Source organism: Talpa occidentalis, unplaced genomic scaffold (genome assembly GCF_014898055.3).
Source record: "Talpa occidentalis isolate TD23 unplaced genomic scaffold, MPIMG_talOcc4v2.1 talOcc4.15, whole genome shotgun sequence".
NCBI lineage: Eukaryota > Metazoa > Chordata > Mammalia > Eulipotyphla > Talpidae > Talpa > Talpa occidentalis.
Window position 1 is genome coordinate 80,603,698 of NW_023601543.1, and position 19,749 is coordinate 80,623,446.

Genomic DNA, 19,749 nt, shown 5'->3' on the forward strand with positions numbered 1-19,749 from the left:
GCACTACTGTGACTCAGACTCCGCTAGTGGCCACCGCCTCCGTCACCTGCTCTCCACATCGCCAGTCTTACCGCCCATCGGTCCCTGCCACCCACCACTTCAGTGGTCACTGCTCATCCCGAGTCTTCCCTGCCCACCTCTTATTTAAAGTCCTTCGATGGCTCCCCGCTGACTACCAAAAACAAAAGCTCCTTTACAGGACAGACCAAGGATGTCAATCGATCCCCGCCCCCAGGGTCCCCCACATGCCCTCAGCCTTATAAAATAGTGCCACTTCCAGAATGGGCTGTGCCTCCCAGCTTTAGGGCCTCCTGGTACCTACACTTACTGTGCTGTTCCCTTACTTCAGAAGCGCGCGCTCATCTCCGAGGCTCACCATCTCTGCACGGTCTTTTCTGATAGCCCTGCCCCGTGTCATTCCTGACCCCTCCCCAGCACAGGGATGAGCCATTCCTCCAATGTTTACTGCCCCTGGTGTTACTGCTCATGACCCCCCCAAGTGTCGCGATGTACTAGGAACACTGGCTGGTCTGGCGAGCTCCTTGGGGCCAGCAAGCTTACGCTCACCATCCCTCTAAACGCAGTCCTGAGCTTAGTGACTGGCAAACTGCAGGTGCTTAATAGGTGTCTGTTGAACCAATGAATGAATCATTGGTGAGGATGTGAAAACTAGATTATGAGGCGATGTATTCCAGGAGCAGAATGTAGGTAAAAGAATCAAATCTGAGGTGAAATTTTTCTTGAGTCACTATTTAAAATCACCGAGTATTAGGATTACAGATCTCAAAAATCACCCTGAGCCATGCCGGAGGGGTTTTTTTGGTTGATCTTTCTGCCAGCGGAGCATGTCTTTCCTTCCTCCATTTTCGTAGGCACCCCTTTAAATGTATGAACACAATTCTTCCACATCAATGCTCTATTTCTGTCCCCAAACCTCTCTTCTCCCACCTCCAAGCAATCCAGACCTCTCCATAACAGATGCCTGTTTTCCCTTCTCTCTGTACCAGCCACGATGAAAATGCAGAGGGGTGCCCCTGTATGTTTCTTTGCAAATGGGGGCCAGGATGCCTGTTTATTATGCATTAATCTGAATCAATATAGTCATTCCTGAAAACATAACCACCTCAAAGGGCAGCAAATATGAATCACAACTGCCAACGAGGATCAAACATTAACCCAGGGTTGTGATGAGTCCAGCAAAAGAAATAGGGTAGTAATTGCCTTCCAGAATATCAATCCCTGCCTTATACACAACATACCCCCTCAACACACACAGAACCTTTATGGATCTTTCATCCATGAACTTGCCCAATTATAATCGCCCAGCTGTGTCTTTAGTTGTAGTCAGGCTAGGTCCTGGCAACTGAGCCCTCACATACCTGATGCAAGGACTCACAACAGTTATGAGATCCATAGAGGAAGTTTCTGATTACCGAAGTGACTGAACACACATTCACAGGCAAATATTTCCACAGGCATCGTTAATTACTCAGAGCTGATTTAAAATCCCAAGAGCCTGATTGGACCAAGTAGGAATTGATACCTTCTGTTCATATGCATTATCAAGCCTTAAACCCGCATTCTGTGGCTTTCTGCCCGTAAGTCGATGGGGTACTTTTAATATAACCCTTGTTTTTTCAAAAGAGGAGGTTCAGTATCTAGGAATGGTATTACCAGGGCTGACATCTTCCTTCGAAACAGTAGGTACAGTGCCTGGAGCCCATAGAACTTTTAAGGAGTCCATGTAATTGTGGGCTTTCTTTTGAATACTTTCTTTTTTATTCTTGAGATAACATGAGTTTACAATAGTGTGTGTGATTTAGAGAAAGAGGTTCACACCTCCATGGAAATGTTTTAATTTCTCTTGAAATCAGACAGAAAAAAAAATGATCCTTTAGGCTGAAGAAACTGCTTTATATACAATAACATATTCACCTTACACCAACGCAATTGTAAAATGTAACACACTTTTTTTTTTTTGTTAATGGTGGAAGAAGTCCACAAAGGCAAAAGTGCCCACAAAAACCTTCATGTTTTTGATGGCTTCCACCACATTATGCTTGCAACACAACAAGGTTAGAATAGAACCTTTCACACACAAGTTCAGGTTCCCATACTAATTATAAACTTGCCAGGCTGCTCTCCATGTGGTTCACACTCTGTGTGGCCACTCCAAAATCGACAAGAGGAAAGCCATGGTTACGCACAGTGCTGGGACTCAAGGAGGCTTGAACTGCAAAGGACAGAGAGAGTCAGACTTGTCTCCGGTCTGATTAAAATAATTTCTGCTCGGCCATTAGCTTTCAAATATCTTCATCCTGTTTTGATTAGCAGAAACAGATCTTTACATCTTTAGGGATTAATTAAACCAATGTAGTCACTTCCTTTGCTCTCTTAAAACATTTATATGCTTTAGCTTTTTATTTTATTTTAAAAATGATCAATAGTAGTGGCGATACCTGTTATTCACGGGTTAGCAGCCATATAGTCATCGTCTCTGGAAGTCCAGTTCTTAGCCCAATGTCTAATAAACATTAATAAATGTTTGATTAATTAATGAATCACTCTTGGGCCAGTACGTGGAAATTAGATTACACGCGGGGGCTAATTTTGTCTTTTATAATCTTACAGTTGGTGAGAAGGATCTTCGACCTGCAGCACGACTGGCATTTTAGGGTGATCGCCCGGCCCTCCCCCAGGCTCCTGCTCCCAGTGGCCTGCCAGTTCCCCCCTCTTGGGCTCTCCTGTCTCTCCTCTCCATGCTGGGGTCTGGCATGGGCCCCAGCCTGCTTGAAGCAGCAGGGTCCCCGCTCCCCCGGCCCTCCCCGGGCTAGGCCCCCCACCCCCGCCCCGGGTGCCCCTTCTTCCTGCCACCCCGCGCCGCCCACAGCCACGCCCTCCCCGTGGGCGAGATCACCTGTCCCTCCTCCGCCACCGCCTCCTCGGGTACCCTTTCGCCCCCCTTCTGCTCCCCCTTCTCCGCCACCTCCCCCAAGCCCTCCCCTTCCCCGCCTCCTCCCACCCCTTGGTGTATATAGTAAAGGCCGGGCGCCGCACGCAGACACACACTCGCCCGGACACAGGCGCACACACGCTCACGCACAACCGGCGGCGGCGGCGGCGACAGCAGCTCGGTGACAGCGGCGACGGCGGCTCCCAGCGCTGCGCACCCCTTCAGGCGGCCGGAGGCCAGCGGCGAGGCCAGACCGGAGGGTTCCGCACCCGCGACCACCCCGCGGCTTCCTGGAGGCGGCGGCCGCGACTGCGAGGTAGTGGCCGCGGCGCCCCCGTGCGGGCCGGGCCTCCCCCACCCCGTCCTCCCCGCGCGGACCTGCCACCGGGACGCGGGGGGCGCGCCGGGCTGGGCACGCCTGGCGGGGCCCGGCGCCCGGGGAGGGGCCTGCTCCCGGGGGCCGGACGGCGCCCGGAGGCCGGGGCCAGCGGGGAGGGCCGGGCGGGGGCGGGGACGCGAGCCGAGGCCGTCACCCGCGCGGCGTCCCGGGGACCCGCGGCTGCTCCCGGCGCCGCGCGCTGGCCGGCGGGGCCGGGGACGGCCGCGGAGGCGGCGCCGGCCGGCGGGGCGGGGGCCCCCGAAGTGGGTTTCGGGCCGCCCCCGGCGCTGGCACTGGGCACAGAGGGCGGCGCACCGCGGCCTCCGCGCCGGGGCACCGCACGGGGCCGCCTGCGGCTCTGCCGCTCCGCCCGGCCGGGAAAAGCCGGCGCCTTCCAGGCCCTTCGAAAGATGGATTCTGTTGACGTATCTGGCGGCCCTGGCGAGCCGGGTGGAAAGTTGGGTTCTGCCAGCGCGCAACGGGCTGCTCTTTGTGACGCTCGGCCAGCCCCGCATCCTCCCGGAGCCGGGTGAGTGTGCGGCGGCGCCGCGGGAGCCCGGGTGCCCCCCGATGCCCGGAGCCCGGCGGCCGCGCCGAGCAGGCGTTCTGCCATGTTAGCCACCGAGCGGCCTCGTCGCTGCGCTTCGCGTGCGCTTCGGCGGTGCCTTCTGCGGCGGAGGCAGCCGCGGCGGCTCCCGGCGGCGGCCCTCCCGGGCTCGGGGCTGCGCTCTGCGCGCTCGCCGCTTCGCCGGGTAAAGCCCGACTATTGTTCCGGGGAAGCGCCGCCTGGGTGGGGAAATGGCATCCCGCCGCAGTTGCCGGCGAGGGGTAGAAATGTTGCCAAACAGCTGCTGCTTTGTGCTTCCCTCCCCCGAGGGCGCGGGGCAGGTCCGGGGCACGGCGGGCGGCCGCGGAGCGGGTGGCACGGCGGGACGGGGTGCTCCGCGGGAGGCACTGGGCACCCGACCCGCCGTCGGCCGCCCTCGCCGCCTGCCAAACTTTTATGAATATTCCTTTTGTGGCAGGAGGAAGCCCCATGAGTTCAGCCCAGCTTGGCAGGGCACAGGCGCCCGGCGTTAACAATGGTGCGAGAACTTAATGAGAAGGGCCGGGGCCGGAGCAGCGGGAGCGGGCGCGGACACCGTGTCGGGGATGTGGCCGCCCCGGGCGGGCGCAGGTAGTGGAGAGGGGGGCCGGGCCGCGCGCCGCGCCTCGGTGGCCGCCTTCCGGAACGCTCGGCCGCGCTCACCTGTCCCCGCCGGGGCCGCCCTCCGCCCAGCCCCCCGCCTCGCGGTCGGGCCCCCGCCTCGGCCCCGGGGCTTGAGCCGCGCCGGGCCTGGTGGCAGCGCGCCGGCCCGGCCCCCCTCGGCGGGCGTTTTTAAGGATGTGTAAATATTTTGCCGAGGATAAGTGACATCAACAGAATGATATTCCGCAGAGCCCGGGTGTGCGGCGATGATAAATAGATAGGGCCAAACAAAGTTTTGATAACCGCGGCTTCTCAGGGCTCGCTCTGTTTCATTTGGGTCTTTGTTTTTGTTGGTTTAGCATTATCTCTCATCCTCCGCTCTGAGCCCTTTATTTAGCGGATTCTTGGAAGCCTCTCTTCGGAACAGAGAACCGCAGCCAGCAGGGAGAAAACAATTCTTCGGCGCGCAGGCATCGGGCGGGCGTGCGCTGCTTTCCCCAGGGACTCTCTCCCACCCTTTGCTCAACATCTCGCTTCCTCCCTTTGAGTCTTTGCGATCGTTTGTTGATCGACGGACAGACTTCTGATAACTTTGCAAATCTGGCGTGCCGTGCTTTGTCATTGAGGACGGGTGGTGGTGCGGCAGGGGGACAGTAGGGAGGCTGCTGAGGGGGTGCTCCCTGCAGCTGTGCCCCACTCACCCATTTGTCCTTTGCGTTTTCTTCTGAGGGGAAGGTGGGGAGCCGGCCGCTTTCAAAAGAGGGAGGGTGGGCTAGAAGGCAGCAAATCATGTGGCATCTCAACTTCTCTGCCCCTTGCAAGCCCACAGGAGTCACCCACCCACCCCCCACACTGTACCCTGACTGTGGGCACTTGCATCTCATCCCGACACATGCCCACTAGCGGCGTGCCCAAGGCAGTCTGGGCACCTCGAACCAGATCAGACTTTAACCGGGGATGCTGGTGGCTTTGGCAGTAGCCTGCGGGATGCAGCCACCCAAGGGGGTCCTTTATTATGCAAAGAAACCCTCAGCCGCCCTTGGTGAGGTTTGGCCCAGGAAAACCTGCCCAGCTCATGAACAAACAGCTTCCCAGGTGACACCCCTTGCCAATGTGAGGACTTGGTGGCCGGCAGTTGGGCCGGAACCGTAAACTAAATACAAAGGCTTAGAGCCAGAAAGCAGAGCCACCCAGACAGGTCTGTGAAATGCGGGAGATTCGAAGAAAAGGCTGGGATGCGTGTGCTGAGGTATTGCTGGGAGAGCTGCGGCACCAGTAGACACAGCTCTTGCTCTGATGACCTGAAAACTGGATGGGACTGACCTCCCCAAATCCATTTGACCCAGAAAGGAAGGATTCTGTCAGGGAGCTGTCGCGTGCTGTGTGCTGTGAATCTCCAATAATTAGCAAGTGTGTGTTCTCTGGCTCCTGCCCCAGCCTGAGATTTTAGGGAGGAGGGCAGTAGAGGGCAATAAATTAGGAAAGGAATTAACATTTGCTGCTGCCCTCTGTGTGCCAGACACCTCACACGTGGGGAGCCATGATGTGATCTCGGCATTATTTTACAGATAAGCGATCTGAGACTCAGAAATTTCCAGTCCAGTGTCTGATTCCAGACTTTGGTAGTCGTGATTTAAAGGGGCAACATGTCCCTCTACCTCTCCCCCACGTCTCAGGTATTTCTGCCAAAGACCAGGTCCTCAGTCCCTACCCACTCACCAAATAGCACAGCTAAGTGGGGGCAGGGTGGGGAAGGCCACCAGCAAGGCGGCCCTGCACCAGGGTTCATGGTTATGTGTCAAGTAGGCAGTCTCCAAATAGTCCCAAGCTATTTCAGGTGAGAAGACCGCGCCTTTTCATCTTGGAACCCCAGCACCCAACTGTTGCTTGATAAATGAGAGTCCAGGGGACTGATGAAGCGGTTGGTGGTGGGGAGGTTGCTGTAAGTCGCTGTCAAAGGGAGACAGCAGGGACAAAGACAGCGATGTGAGTGTGTGTTGGGGACTCGGAGTTCCTGGTGTATGAGCCCATGTGACACGGGCAGTAGCGCTCCCCATCTTGTGGAAGAGGAAACTGAGGCTGTGACAAGGTTAAGGAACGAGCCGGAGGTGGGCCAAATGGTCGGAAAGGTAGAAAGGCGTTTCTCACTCTCAACCATCTCAAATAAATAAATTCCAAATAAAAATGACGTGCGTTCTTGCTATGAAAATCCGTCATGAAAGCAAGTTCCTTAGCCCCTTCCCCAGCAGGTGGTAGCCTGAAACCTGCTAGAAATTCTGGAGCCACTGGGTTTGAATTCATAGATGAGGTGTTTCTGACTCTGCCGCCTCCCTGATCAGAATATGAGGGGACCTCAGAGAAGAGACTCTCGAGGAGGGAGGGCGATGGCTAATTGCACTCTCCCCTGTACAAAAGCCCGCATGAGATTCTGAATTAAGCCTGATTTGGGGATCAGGGTGTCATCCCTGCTGTCGAGCTCGTGGCGCTCGTCTTTGGAGAATGCCTCTGATTACTGCTTCTCCCTCCCACCGGATCGCGTGGGCGCCCAGCATCTCATTCTTTCCAGGCTCAAGGCATCTCCTTTGTGGCTCCCAATTTTTGATGAGCCTCTTGAATCTGCTGCTCTCCTGCGTTCGCATGGCAGCTGGTGAGGAGGTGATCTGGGTGGCCACACTCGTCCTTCCGGATATCGCATACGGCAGCCTTCTCGCTCCAGCCAAGAGCACACCACCGAACGCACAAGCACGCACAGGCCCGAGTGCATGTAATTTGATCATGTTTCTGTATCTGCTTCACCAAATTAGATTGCAATCCCAGAATTGTTATTGAAAGAACGTATATGACTTTGGTGATCCTGTGTCCCAGCCCCTGCCTCACATAGATCACGAGAGCTAAGATGGAGGCGGCTCAACCAGCAGATGCCTTGAGACGTGATTATACCCGCTGGCCTTCCCCCTGCTACAGGGCGTGTAGGCCTGGGCCCTGGGCCTTTAGCAGAAACCCACCTTAAGCTCCACTTTGAGGTAGGGCTGGGCCCCTGGAACATTCCAATTCTTGCAGCTCCCACCTCTGCTGTCATTGCTAGCACCCATAGCTCTGGCACCCAACCCGCTCTCACCTGTCACACCTCTTCTCATAGCCTTTTTGCTCTTTCAGCATAGCACTGGCTCATCGAACTTTCTATGATGATGAAAATGTTCTGTGTCTGCACTGTTCCTTACAGTAGCCACTGGTCACACGTGGCCATTGAGCACTTGAAAGGTGGCAGGTCCACATTAGGATGTGCTGCAAGGGAAGCGTTTGCCGTGGATTTCAAAGACAGTGCCCCCCAAAAGAATGCAAAAGTGCTCATGAATAATTTTGATATCAATTATGTGGTGAAATGATAATATTTTGAATGAATGGGTTAAATAAGCTAGAATGTTAAAATTAATATCATCAATTTCTTTTACACCTACTCATGTGTCTACTAGAAACGTTAACGCTGCACGCATACTTCTACGGAGATGGCACTACCGTAGTGCAAACTGCCCACCAGCCTCTGCCTTCAGCTTCCTTAGCACCTCTAGAGGGTTTGGAGGGGCCCCGGTCTCCCCAGAAGACCTCCATGGGAGGCAGGGACAGACTCAGTAGCCACAGCAACCTGGCATCAGATGACTCAGATTTTTGTAGCCAAGGTGCCCACCCATGAGTGTGTTTGCTCAGCCAGGTTCCGTGGGGAATGTGGACTCCTGAAATGCACTGGAGATGAGAGAGCAAGGGGGTGGGGCGCGGGCAGGACTGGCTTGAACAAAATGGCTCCGTCCTTTGTCGCCCCCACCCCACCCCGGGGCAGCGCCCTTGTCCACCGGAGCGCCGTCTCCCGCCCGCGCAGCCGATTTCCTTGACACCTGCTCTACTACTAGCCTGCCCAGGTGACTGCCCTTGGAAAAGAGTGGCCCCAACAGACGCCCGAACGCTGAGAGCGGGCCGCTGGGGCTGGAGCCCGTGTCAAAGAAGAGATCGGAAAGCGGGGGGTGCGCGTGGGCATGTCCTGCCAGCTTGGTGGAAACAAGCGCGAGGAAAGTCCAGTTTTCTGGGAGAGAGACCGTCAATGCAGGGAAGCCCACGTCCACCCTCCAGGTGCTGCCGACGGGGAACCCTGGTCCGGGGGCCGCGGGAGGTGGGGAGGGATGGCGGGCGGCGCTGGGGTCTCCCCTGGATGCCGGGCAGGGCCCGCGCCCACGGCAGGGCTGGGGCCGTGAACTTGGGGCTGCGGTGATTTATAGGTCAGGCGCCTGCGGCTCTGGCTCTTGAAGGGGGCTGCCCCCACGGGGGACCCTTGGCTGACCTCCTTGAGCGCCTCGGAAGGAGCTGGTTTTGTTTCCCATGGCAGAAGCAGACTGTTTACTGGAGCACAGGAAGAAGCCGACATTCTGGCGAAAAATAATTCATTAACAGCCAGGGTATTACCAGGGCCCTGGAAAAGCTCCCCCAGCTGCACTGTAGCAACTGTTCTTTTTCAGCAGCGGAATCGGCCCTCGCTGGCAGCCAGGACTGGGTGTGTTGGGGCGGTCTTTGGCCGGTGTTGTTATTTTTGCCTTAGCGTGTAGGACCACTTGTGCCTTATCATTCGGAGAAAGGGACAGTGGCCTGGAAGGGTCAACATGGTGGCCCTGTCAGCCAGTCCTTCCTTCGTGGCTTAAGCCTGGAAGCTCTAGGCTGACTCTGGGGACATACATTTTTCCTCATCAAAGCCTGTCCCCAAGCTGAGAGCACTGCAAGGTCTCACAGAATGCCCTAGAAATAAGGGAATTTCAGAGTCTCCACACCTGCTCTTACAATCCTTTGGAAACAATTGGCTGAGGTACTCCCTCCCCTCCCCCACCGCTGCACCCCTCCCAAGCAGGCAGAAAGTCCTATGTTGCGTCTGTAGAATTTTTTGCTCACTATTAATTGGCACCGTGGAGCCAAAGTATGTGATTCATCATCCTGGTTTCGAGGGCATTTGGAAAGCCACGCAGGCATAACCAGGAGAATGGGCTGCATGTTGGGCCTACTAAAGAATGATTGGATCGACAGTAAATAAAATGGAATGATTCAGGAAGCTTTGTATGCTCTGGAAAAAAATCTGCTTTGAAAAAAACTGTTTTGTCTGCTTGTTTGTTTCCTGATGCCTCCTGCTCCGAAGTGGCGCGCGGCTGGCAGGGGCTGGGAAAGAGTGGCACTTCCTTGTTTGCATTTTTTAACTTTAATTGCAGGTTAAGTAAGATACAATGTGTATTGATTTTGGTTTTGTATGGAACATAACCAGATAATCATTTTATTTTATGAGATATTAATTTCCATCCATTTAGACTGATGAAATATGCATTTTAAATGCACCGCACCTACCCCCACCATCATCGCAGTGTTTCTCTAATGGTCTTAGCTTCAGATTGAGAGGCTCTTTCATGTATCTGGAAAGGAGTAAACATGTCCTTAATTGACATAGACACATGTGAAACAACCTTAGATTTCGAAGACAGTGGGATCTCCCCTCTTTGATGACTGCCAAACATAAATAATAAAGGCCATGCTTATCTGGCTTTATCGGCAGCAGTTTCTCGTGTTGCCCTATTTATATTTGGGGCCAGGTCATTCTTTGTTGGGGGGGGGGCGGCCTGTGTACTACAGGCTGTTGAACAGCAGCCCCGGCCTGTGCCCACGATGCCCGCCATCCTAGCTGTGACAACCAAAAATGTCTTTAGACCTTGCCAAATAAATCCTCTGCGACAAAACTGCCCCTGGTTGAGAACCGTTGGTCTAGACCAAGATGTAATAAGTCATTTGTGCTTTGGGGAGAATTCAATGTGGAATAGTAAAAGACACGATTTCCCCCTCTGACTTTAATATATACAGTTCATAGGGGTGATTAATTAACAGTTAGAAGTGGGTCATGTGCCGGATTGAATTCCATGGTTGGCAGAGGAGTGTGTAAGAAGAGTCTGTAGCCACAGAGGGTTTTGTTAAGGTAGGCTATTGAATAAGTCATAGGTAATGGGGTGGGAGCACACTGTGATAGCTGAGGGCTTATCTGGTTTTCCATAAAGAGCGCCTGATTCCAGGCACCGCTTCCAAGCCACTGGGTGTGTCCCTTCACCCTTGTCCCTCCCCACTGTCATTTCTCCTGCAGCATCTGAAGCCCGAGCCAGTTAGGTTAGCCCTTCACGTACTTGGGGGAGACTCATCTCAGCCCTTTCATCCACCCCTCATTTCTGTGTTTTCTGGCACTGTGGAGAGAGGAAGTCAATGGTGGTGGCTGGAGCATTTTTTCCAAATTATTGGACATTCAAACTCAGGGGGTCCCCACTACCTCTCCCCGTCTCCCCCTCTTATACACATTTGTTTCCTTGCAGCCACCCTGCTCAGGGAAGAGGACGTCCGCAGGCCTCCTTCCGGCTGCTCCAGCCTGGTGATGCCTGCAGCCGACAACAACCAATGAAATGTTGTTGTTTTTTTTTTTAAAGATTTATTTGTTTATGCATACAAGAACTGGAGTACAGGCCAGAGGTGTGAGGGGTGAGAGGAGTCACTAGAGAGAGTGGGGAGCAGAACAGACAGAGCTACTGAAACACACTGCTGAGGGGAGCAGCGGGAGAGACAGGAGAGGTCTGCTGAGCCCTGTGGGTCAACTCCCTGGCCAGGGATCGACCTCATGCTGCAGTGTCTGCCAAGAACTTGATAGTGCTGTCTTAATGTTGCTGGAAAAGCCCTCAGCCTTCTTTCTGATGGTCCCTTGCAAAGCTAGCAAGAAGGGTCATGCATCCATAGGGAGGTGGTCCTGGGGGTAAATCATGGAGAAGGGATGGGCGCTGGGGATGGGGGGAGGGTAGAGGGAGAACAGAGAGGTGGACCACTCATCCCACTGGAAAGCATCCCGGGGTCAACCCTGCCCTGCCAGTTTTAGGGGTGGCGTGGCCATCTGGGGGGTCTCAAGGGCAGGGCCTGGGCAGCTGTGCAGTGCCGATGTCAGTGGAGGCCGCTTCATTTTTCAGTCCCGCAAGGTAAACCAGCCTTGTCCAAAGAGTGTGTGACGGTGGTCAGAGAGGCCTGTGCATGGGGGCTGCTGTGTTGACTGAGCCAGGGAGGGCAGAGGGAAAGCGAGCATGTCAGGGTTTGCCAAGCCAGCAACAGACCTTCGCTGGCGAGTGCCGGCCTCCCTTGAAGAGCAGTCAGCGTCTTCCCTGTGTCCCGCAGGAGGAAGCAAGGCTCTGGCAGGCACCCTGGGCTCCAGGGCCAGGGGATGCAGACTTGATTTGCAGTGCCTGATACTGGGTCATTCTCCGTCGCCAGCCCCGTGCAGGCCAGGAATTGGGTGATAGTTGCAACACTGGGAGAGGAAACAGGATCATAAATCTGGGTTTTGGAGGCCAATTTCGTGGTGCAGAGGCCACAGGGGCACCGCTGTGTGCTGCAGAAGCAAACAGACAGGTCCGCGTGGTATGTTGTTCCTCAAAATAATGGCAATGGAAATGGCTGTGAAAAACATTTAGACCCTTGTCATAAAAATGCAAACAGTCTTCCTGCTATAGGGAAAAGCTAAATAAACTCTATTGCAGCTGTATTAAGTAGAAACAGATTCGAACATCGGGTGTTTTTTTTTTTTTTTTTTCCTGAGACACTTATTTATAGCAGGTTGGGCAAAGGCTGCCACTATCTTTCGCGACTCCGGAAGAGTGTTTTCCAGATGGTCCTTCCTCTTTATTAAGCTTTGCTCTTTATTAAGCTTAGTTGAACATGGCCTCACTTGGAAAGGTTCATCGAAACTGGTGGTGTGCTTTTTCAGATTGCAGTGGTCATTGATTGGCTAACAAATCAATAAATGGCAATGGATTGAAGCCTGTGTCAGTGAATTTCCTTTGGCATTTTAGAAATACAGAGAACAAGGAAAGCTCCAAATAAGGGTGCTCTTGCCATTCGGTGTGTCAAAGCTTTGAAACCCATATGGGGCTACATTTTCTATTAATTTACGTATTTTTTTCTAAAATAATGCCCTCCACTCTGCTAGTACTCTGCGACTTTATCATTTCCTTCCCAACATCTAAACAATGTCCAGATACATTTCAGATTGAGCAATTAGCTCTGCCTGCAATTTCCTTTTATGAAAAAAAAAAAAATCACTAACCCGCTAGACTAAATGTGAAATTATTGAATGTGAAAATATCAATAAGAGGCCATTTGTCCTGGGAGCCTTTGTGACTTCTCACTGGCATTTTAAGAAGGCAGGAAGACTGATTCTGCCCTGCCTTCCCGTAGTGGACACGCCCACGCCAGAAACCTCGGGCTTTGTTTTTGCTCTAAGGAGCTGGCAGCTGGATTTGGGGTCATCAAGGCTGATTCTGCAGCCCCAACCACACAGGCAACCATTTTGCTCTGTTCCGTAAACCCACAGTCCCCACAGACCAGGCTTGCTGACCACTGCAAGGGACAGAATTGGCCTGCGTGAGGCACAATGCCCCCCTCATGCTGAAATGGAAGGAAAGGGAAAATGTAGAGTTAGTTTTTCCAGCTAAACTGTTTCCATTTTCCACTTATTCTAGAATGGCCTGTCCCACTTCGCTGAGTGTGAGAGAGGAATGGGGGAGCTAGTGTGTGGCATTCGTAGTTGAACCCCGTTTTCTGACAGTCAAGTTGTCCAATGCATGTTCGAACCTCCCTTTTTTTTTTTTTAAGGTTACTCATGCAGAACGTTAGCAAGTAGGCAGTCTGGACTCCTGCCAGAGGGCCCGAGTGGACCGGGAAGGGGAAACCTCTGTCATGATTCCTAAGCCTGAAAAACCACCCACCAACCAGAGTGCGGGTGCTGGGGCTGCTGGTCTGAGGGCCGCCCCGCCGACCAGTCACCCACACAGCCGACTGTCCAAAGCACACGTGAGAACGGAATTGCTTCTCCAGAGGAGTCTGAAGGGGGAAACTGGCCTCTTGGACACTAATACCTGAGGCTACCTCAACGCTGGGAGCTCAGCCCTTTCTCGCTGGGTGGGGAGGTCAGCTCTGCGGCCCGGCGCCCCCCCCCCCCGGGCTCCACCCCACCTCCTCCTCTCCTCAGCCCTGCTGACCTCCACGAGCAGCAGCCTCGGAGCAATTTAGCAGAGTGTAGTCCCAGTCTCCTGGCTGTGCTGCCCATTCCTGTCCTTGCTCGCCCAGCGGCTGTTCCACACACCTGCACCAGCTCAAAAACACTCAGAAACTCCCTATTACGTAATTGCGTAGAATATCACTCTGCAGTCTCCCCTCAGGACTGGCTTTCAGTTGGGAGGATGTCTCCGGGTTCCTCTGGACTGGGTTTTGTTTGTTTTCTAATAGGGGGAGAGGTTTATAAGAAGGTCACGACATCTCTCAGGCATTTTTCTAGTTGAAGAAACTGAAGCGTAAACTACTGTAATGGAATCTGGAAGGGATTGTGACATTTGTGGTTATAAAAAGAAAGAAAAAGAGGGACCTCCCTGGTGGTGCAAGGGGTTGGGATGCAACCTATGAGGCTGTCGGCAGCCGCTGCCGCACACATATGATCCCCGGCCAGGGAGCTGGCCCACATGGCACAGCAGACCTCTCCTGACTCGCCCGCTGCTCCCCTCAGCAGTGTACTTCGGTCCGTCTGCTTGTTCTATTCCCCACTCTGTCTCTGGTGAATCCTCTCACCACCCGCATCTCTGGCCTGTACCCCAGCTCTTGTATGCATAAATAAATAAATCTTTAAAAAAAAATAGAAAGAATGAAAGCCCCACACAGAATGAGGTTCTCTGGCTTCAAAAATTGGGGCCTTACTACAAGTCTCTCACATGCTGCTTCTGGGTTCGAACTTTTCTGGCCTGACAGCATGTGGGTGTTCTTTTAAAGTGGCACTGATGGCTTGTCCTGTCCAACTGGAATGTAGTGGAAAGAGTCCATCCTAGCCAATGCAAACTCTCCATTCTGTTAAACGGTTATCTCCAAAAACAAAATCATAATTGCAGTGGTTTTTCCTAACATCTATATAAGGTGAGCAGTTGTACCAGGTGATTTACATATAGTATTTTATTTCCAGCTTCATGGTAACCCTAGGAGGTGGGTGGGTATTGTGAACTCCATTTCATAAAGGCCAAATCAGCGACTCAGAGAGTAACTCACTTAGTAACTTACAAAAGTCACACAGCTAATAGGAAGTGGAACTGGGATTCTCTGCCTCCTGGCTCAGTAGAACTTTCTGCAATGACGGGCATGTCCTCCACTGTCCCCATAGGGTTGCCACTGACCTCAAGTAGTTATGGAACCCTGCGAATGTGACTAGAGCAGCTGAGCCCTCTATTTTTAATTTTATTGATTTTTAATTAATTTGATTTCTAATACCTTTTCTTAACCGTTTTGAAGTCTACAGCTCAGTGTTATTAGGTCCATGCACGTTGTTGTGTGGCCGTCACCGCCACCCACCTTCAGGCCTCTTTTCATCCTGCCAACTGAATCTCTGTGCCCACTAGACAACCTCACCCCAGCAAACCCCCGCCACCACCACCGAGGCCACCACCGTTCTACTATCTCTTTTTAATCTCCCCTTTTCCTCTGGCGATCACCGTTCTATTCTGTTGCCATGAGTTCACTTTTTTTTCATTCCACGTATAGCTGAGATCACATAGTAATTGTCTGTTTGCAATTTTTAATGTAAATCACCCCAGGTGGCTAATGGCCAGCATATTGGACAGCGCAGCTCTGGAACACGTTTGTTTCACTGTGCCTTCTTTACCCACCCCTCTCCCCCCACCCCTGCTCTGCTCCCTTCTCCTGCCCCCACCCCCTAGCTTTGCATCTCTCTTCCTCAGTCCAGGTCCACTGCAGCTCCTCCCTTTCTCGGAGGTCTGCAGACCCACAGTTCTTCAGCACTACTCACCTGGGGGGCTAGTTACAACACAGCTCTCTGGGACCCACCCCCACAGCTGGGCTGGAGTTGAGCCCAAGAATTTGCATTTCTAATAAGGTTGCCAGTGCTGCTGGTCCTGGGACTTCTGGTTGAACATTACCTGCCTGGGCTTAAGGACTAATTCCTGCATCTTAAAGCGGCATGGCAAGGGTTCAGCTGCTCCCTCCCAGGGGGTAGAGAGCAGTGGTCGCTGAGTAAGGTCCACAGGGAGAAGCTTCTTTCCTGCTGCTGTCCGGGGCCTCTCTCTGTGCCAACTTTCTTTGGGCCACAGTTTAGGTTTGGTCACTCCCTTGGCAATTGTTCTGGAACACATTCATTTCAATCCGAGCCTTCTTAGGAGGGATGGAGGAAGGGGCCGATCTGTAGGGACTACCTGACCAGCCCAGGCAGAGCGACCCAGTTATCCCATCTGCTCTTCTCTGCAATTAAATGGTGGCCGTAAAGTTAGCCAGGAAAGGAAAAACGGGGAAGTGAGTGGGGTCTGTGATATCCTCACTTTGTCTACTTCAGAGGGCACAGAGCAGGGGCAGGCCTGGAGGGGTTTGAGCGACACACAGGGGTGCTGGAGAGGTCCCTGCAGAAGGCACTTGCCTATTGGCTGCCTCCACTCGGTGTGGGGAATGTTCTTTTTGTTAAAAAAAACAAAAAAACAATAAACAGGTGAAAGAAGTAGCTGAGGTTATTCAAGAAAGCAGCTGGGTAGGTTGTTTTCTTATGAATATTCGTGAAATAAAAGAGAACTGTGGAATCATTTTTTTCCCCAGTGAGTGAGCAAAAATTAGTTTTTTCCCACGGAAACTTAGGCTTCTTTTTTCTCTGTCTATGTTTTGCCTGTTTTTTGAGAGCAAGAATTATGTGGGGGGGTGTGTGTGTGTGTATGTGTGTGTGCGTGCGCGTGTGTGTGTATGAGCACCTTGGTGTCACACCAGCGTCCGTTCCCGTGAGCCTGGCAGTACTCGCTGAAGTTCGCTTTCCTCACCATCCCTAAGGGTCCGGCCCCCTTGGGCTGCTGGCGGCATATTTAGGGCTCAGAAGCTGACGATGCGTTCAGTAAAACAGTGCAAACACGAATTTACCCACACACATCTGTTTCCAAAAGCAAGTCTCCAAAGGCAAGAACTCCAGGCCTGATGCCTGTTATTACAGGGCTTCTGTCCCCAGGAATCAGGGGCAAAATGTCCAATTCCTGTGCTTTGCGTACTTCCGTCTCCCCCTTAGCTCATGCCATCCACCCAGGAGAGCGCCCAGCTGCTCCCAGCACACCAGTGGCACCCACTCCCTCCCATCCTCTCCCTCGCCCACACTTACACCTCAGGAGCTGAGAAGCGGCAGCCCCAGCCTCCTCGAGCTCCCACTCCGGGGACAGAGCAGAAGCACCTGCTCAGGAATTGACCGCACCGCGCTCCCCCTGAAGGCACAGTCATGTTCACAGTTGCTATTTGCCTGGGCAGCAAGGAAACTGAGGTGGCAAAAGGGCAGCTTATGGGGCATAAGCAGAAAAGGTGGGCAGGGCCCAGATCCTAAAGGGTCTTGTCGGTCTTGATAAGGAACTTGGACTTTACCCTGGGCAATATCAAGGAGGCCAGCGACACACTGTCACGGTGTGTGACGTTACTGTTGGGTGCGCGTGGTCTTTTCCCTGGTGAAGAAGGAACTGGGAAGGCTGGGGGGAGAGAAGCCGGAGGAGACTGTGGGAAGGAAGACCAAAGGGGCAGTAATCCAGGGACAGCGACTGACCTGGAACTGAAGCAGAGTAGCAGCCATGGGTGGGGAGGCCAGGGCCTGGCTCTAGAGGCATCTAGGAGCTGGCTGGGACCCGCTGAGGGCGGGTAGACAGAGCACGTGGTGGTGACGACACCCGGCTTTCTGTCTCAGGCCCTGAGAAGGGGAGCAAGTTCAGGAGGGGGAGAGGCTGGGGAGGGAGGTTCTGCCCTCTCTTTGCAGCCAGGGGCGGGGCAGCCCAGGCCTAGGTGAGTAGTCACAAAATCTTGGCACTCGTCCTGGGGATCCTCTGAGCCCCCATTGTGAAGGGATTGCGATGAAAACAATGAGTGGCCCGGGATCTAGCCCAGGATCTAGGGTGAAAAGATAGAACCTGAGCGTCCACAGCTAGGAGTGCCTTCGGCCAGCAGCTTTAAATCCACTTTCCATATTCCTAGCCTTTAAATCTGTCAGCATTTGTAAACAATGGGAGCCGGCGTAATCCTGCCGCTCGGACTGTGACCCTGTCCAGCTGGCAGAGAGGGTTTGGCTGGTGGCCTGTCACTAGGGTGACCAACTGTCCTGGTTTGGCAGGAACAGAAGGGGTTCCAGGGACATGGGACTTTCGGCTTTAAAAAGTCCAGGCAAAGGAGGACGAGTTGGTCGTCTCTCGGGTGGGGACAGCTGGGCTGCCAGCGCCCCACCCGGGGACACTCAGCTCAGCCGGGCACTCAATGAGCGATGCCACCGCAGAGCAGAGAGGAGCTTGGGGATGGAAAAGGCAAGTGTATATGCCAGGCCCTTTCAGGTTGCTTTTCGGTCCAAATGAAATGCTTCTCTTCAAAATAGGAGCAGAGGATTATGGGTGTTTTGGTGGAGGGCGCGGTGTGATAACATACTTCTGGGGGGATGTGAACCTGTTCCCCTTAAACATAAACAGTGTTGGAAACTAACGTTACCTCAATATGGCTATTTTAATTAAAAAATTTAAAAAATAAAACAGGAGTCTGGGAACTGCGTTCTCCTTCTGGAAGCTGGCCCGTGCGAGTCCTTGCAGTCCCTCGGCGGAGGGCTGCTCCTTATGTTTTGGGTGAATTTTAGGCGAGGGAACAAATTCTCTGGTCCTGCTGCCATCTGGGACTTGTGAGACTTTCATTGGACACAGGAATATTTCCAACTGGGGTTTAGGGGAGCAAAACGTTTCTTTACAAGCAGTGAACATTCCTACACCCTTGAAATTCGGGTTAGAAAAGCCCCTTTTTTGTAAAGATCGGCGAAGTGCAGCATCATTTGTAGTAATAGGCCATCCAGATCTTCATTTCCAAAGCCACCATAACCCTGCCTTATCCATGACTCTTCTGAAACCAAATGACTTTTTTTTGTCTTCAAAAAGCTTCCCTTCCCTGCCCCCACCCAACTATTTTCTTTTGCAAAATAGACTTCAGAAAATAAGCTGCCAACATGCTGTAAAGGGTCAGAGAGAGGAACCCTTGGAGTAGGACGCTGACGAAACAAATTTTTCCCCTGAAGGACTCACCTGGGCAAGACTTCAGCCACGTTCCGAAATGCAGAGATTCAGAACAGGTGACTCTCATCCCACCCCAGTGATCCCAGTGGCAGGGAGAAGCCTCACAGTCTATCTTCGAGGCCGCAGCAGCAGGAACAAGAAGGAATTGGTGCAGGGAAATAAAAGGGAAAGGCGAAGTAGGGGCAGAAGTGCCAGAAAGTAAGGATGCGCTCCCTTTGGTCACTTGGCTGAGAAAATGAAGGCCGTGTCCAGGGCCTTACCACTCGGAATGCGCCTGATCGCAGCAGCTGAACGGGTCAGGCCCAGCCGAGAAAGGGCCGCACAGAGACTTGGGTCTTTGGAAGGAGGTTCCACAAAATCCTGTCCTAAAATGAGCCCCAGTATGAAAGCGAGCTTTATCATTTCTTTGTGCCCTTCTGAATCACCTTAGAAGTGGATATTAGTTATAGAGAAATTGCCTTTCCCAAGTATATTCTGCCCCGTGCATAAAGGACATGGTGGGTAAAAGCTTAACTAAGAGTTATTAGTAATTTTAAAAGGGTTTCCATTACACATACACTTCAGATAGGCCTGGATTTTTAAGCAATGGGTGGAGATGGTTTATTCTTCTCTTGGTAATGCTTGATTTTCAAACTCAGCTATGTAGAGGGGAGAAATCCTAAATTATCCATCATGGAATTATGTTTTGGGATTTTTGTCTCAAATCCTAGCCTAGAAAAGTGCACGTAATATTCAGCGTACAGCTTGAGAACCAGTCGCAAACAGCACACCCCAGTTAGCAGCACCCTGACAGAGACAGGGAACACCCCTCCCCCAGAAGTCCCCGGGGCCCTCTTTGATCCCCTCACCAACATCACCACTGTCTTCTGACAGCGAGGACGAGTTGTGTCTCACATAAGAAGTTTTCAATCGTGGCTTTGTGTGTGAGTACCAAAAAAGAAAAAAGGCCTTGTAATTTTTTTTTTTTCTTTTAGGGGGCAGGGCAGAAGTTTTGCAATGGTTTCCTTTCTCTGGCTACTCTGAGTTAGGCCTGTGAAACAGGAAGTCTCTGAGCTGGTTCCCTGCTGGTGCAGGGTTTGGGGCA

At 52.9% G+C, this 19,749-nt stretch overlaps 1 protein-coding gene across 2 annotated transcripts in view; it reads left to right on the plus strand.

Moving 5' to 3' along the window:
• The first annotated feature begins 3,063 nt into the window (after nt 1-3,063).
• Nucleotides 3,064-19,749, plus strand: part of RAI2 (retinoic acid induced 2) — a 59,532-nt gene continuing 42,846 nt past the window's right edge. Inside the window, exon 1 of one of the 2 annotated variants that reach the window (XM_054695824.1) lies at nt 3,064-3,269. The gene's annotated coding sequence lies outside the window, so the exon portion shown is untranslated. Of the gene's footprint in view, nt 3,270-3,465; nt 3,862-19,749 lie in introns of those variants that run through there. The other variant, XM_037512647.2, reaches the window with a different exon arrangement.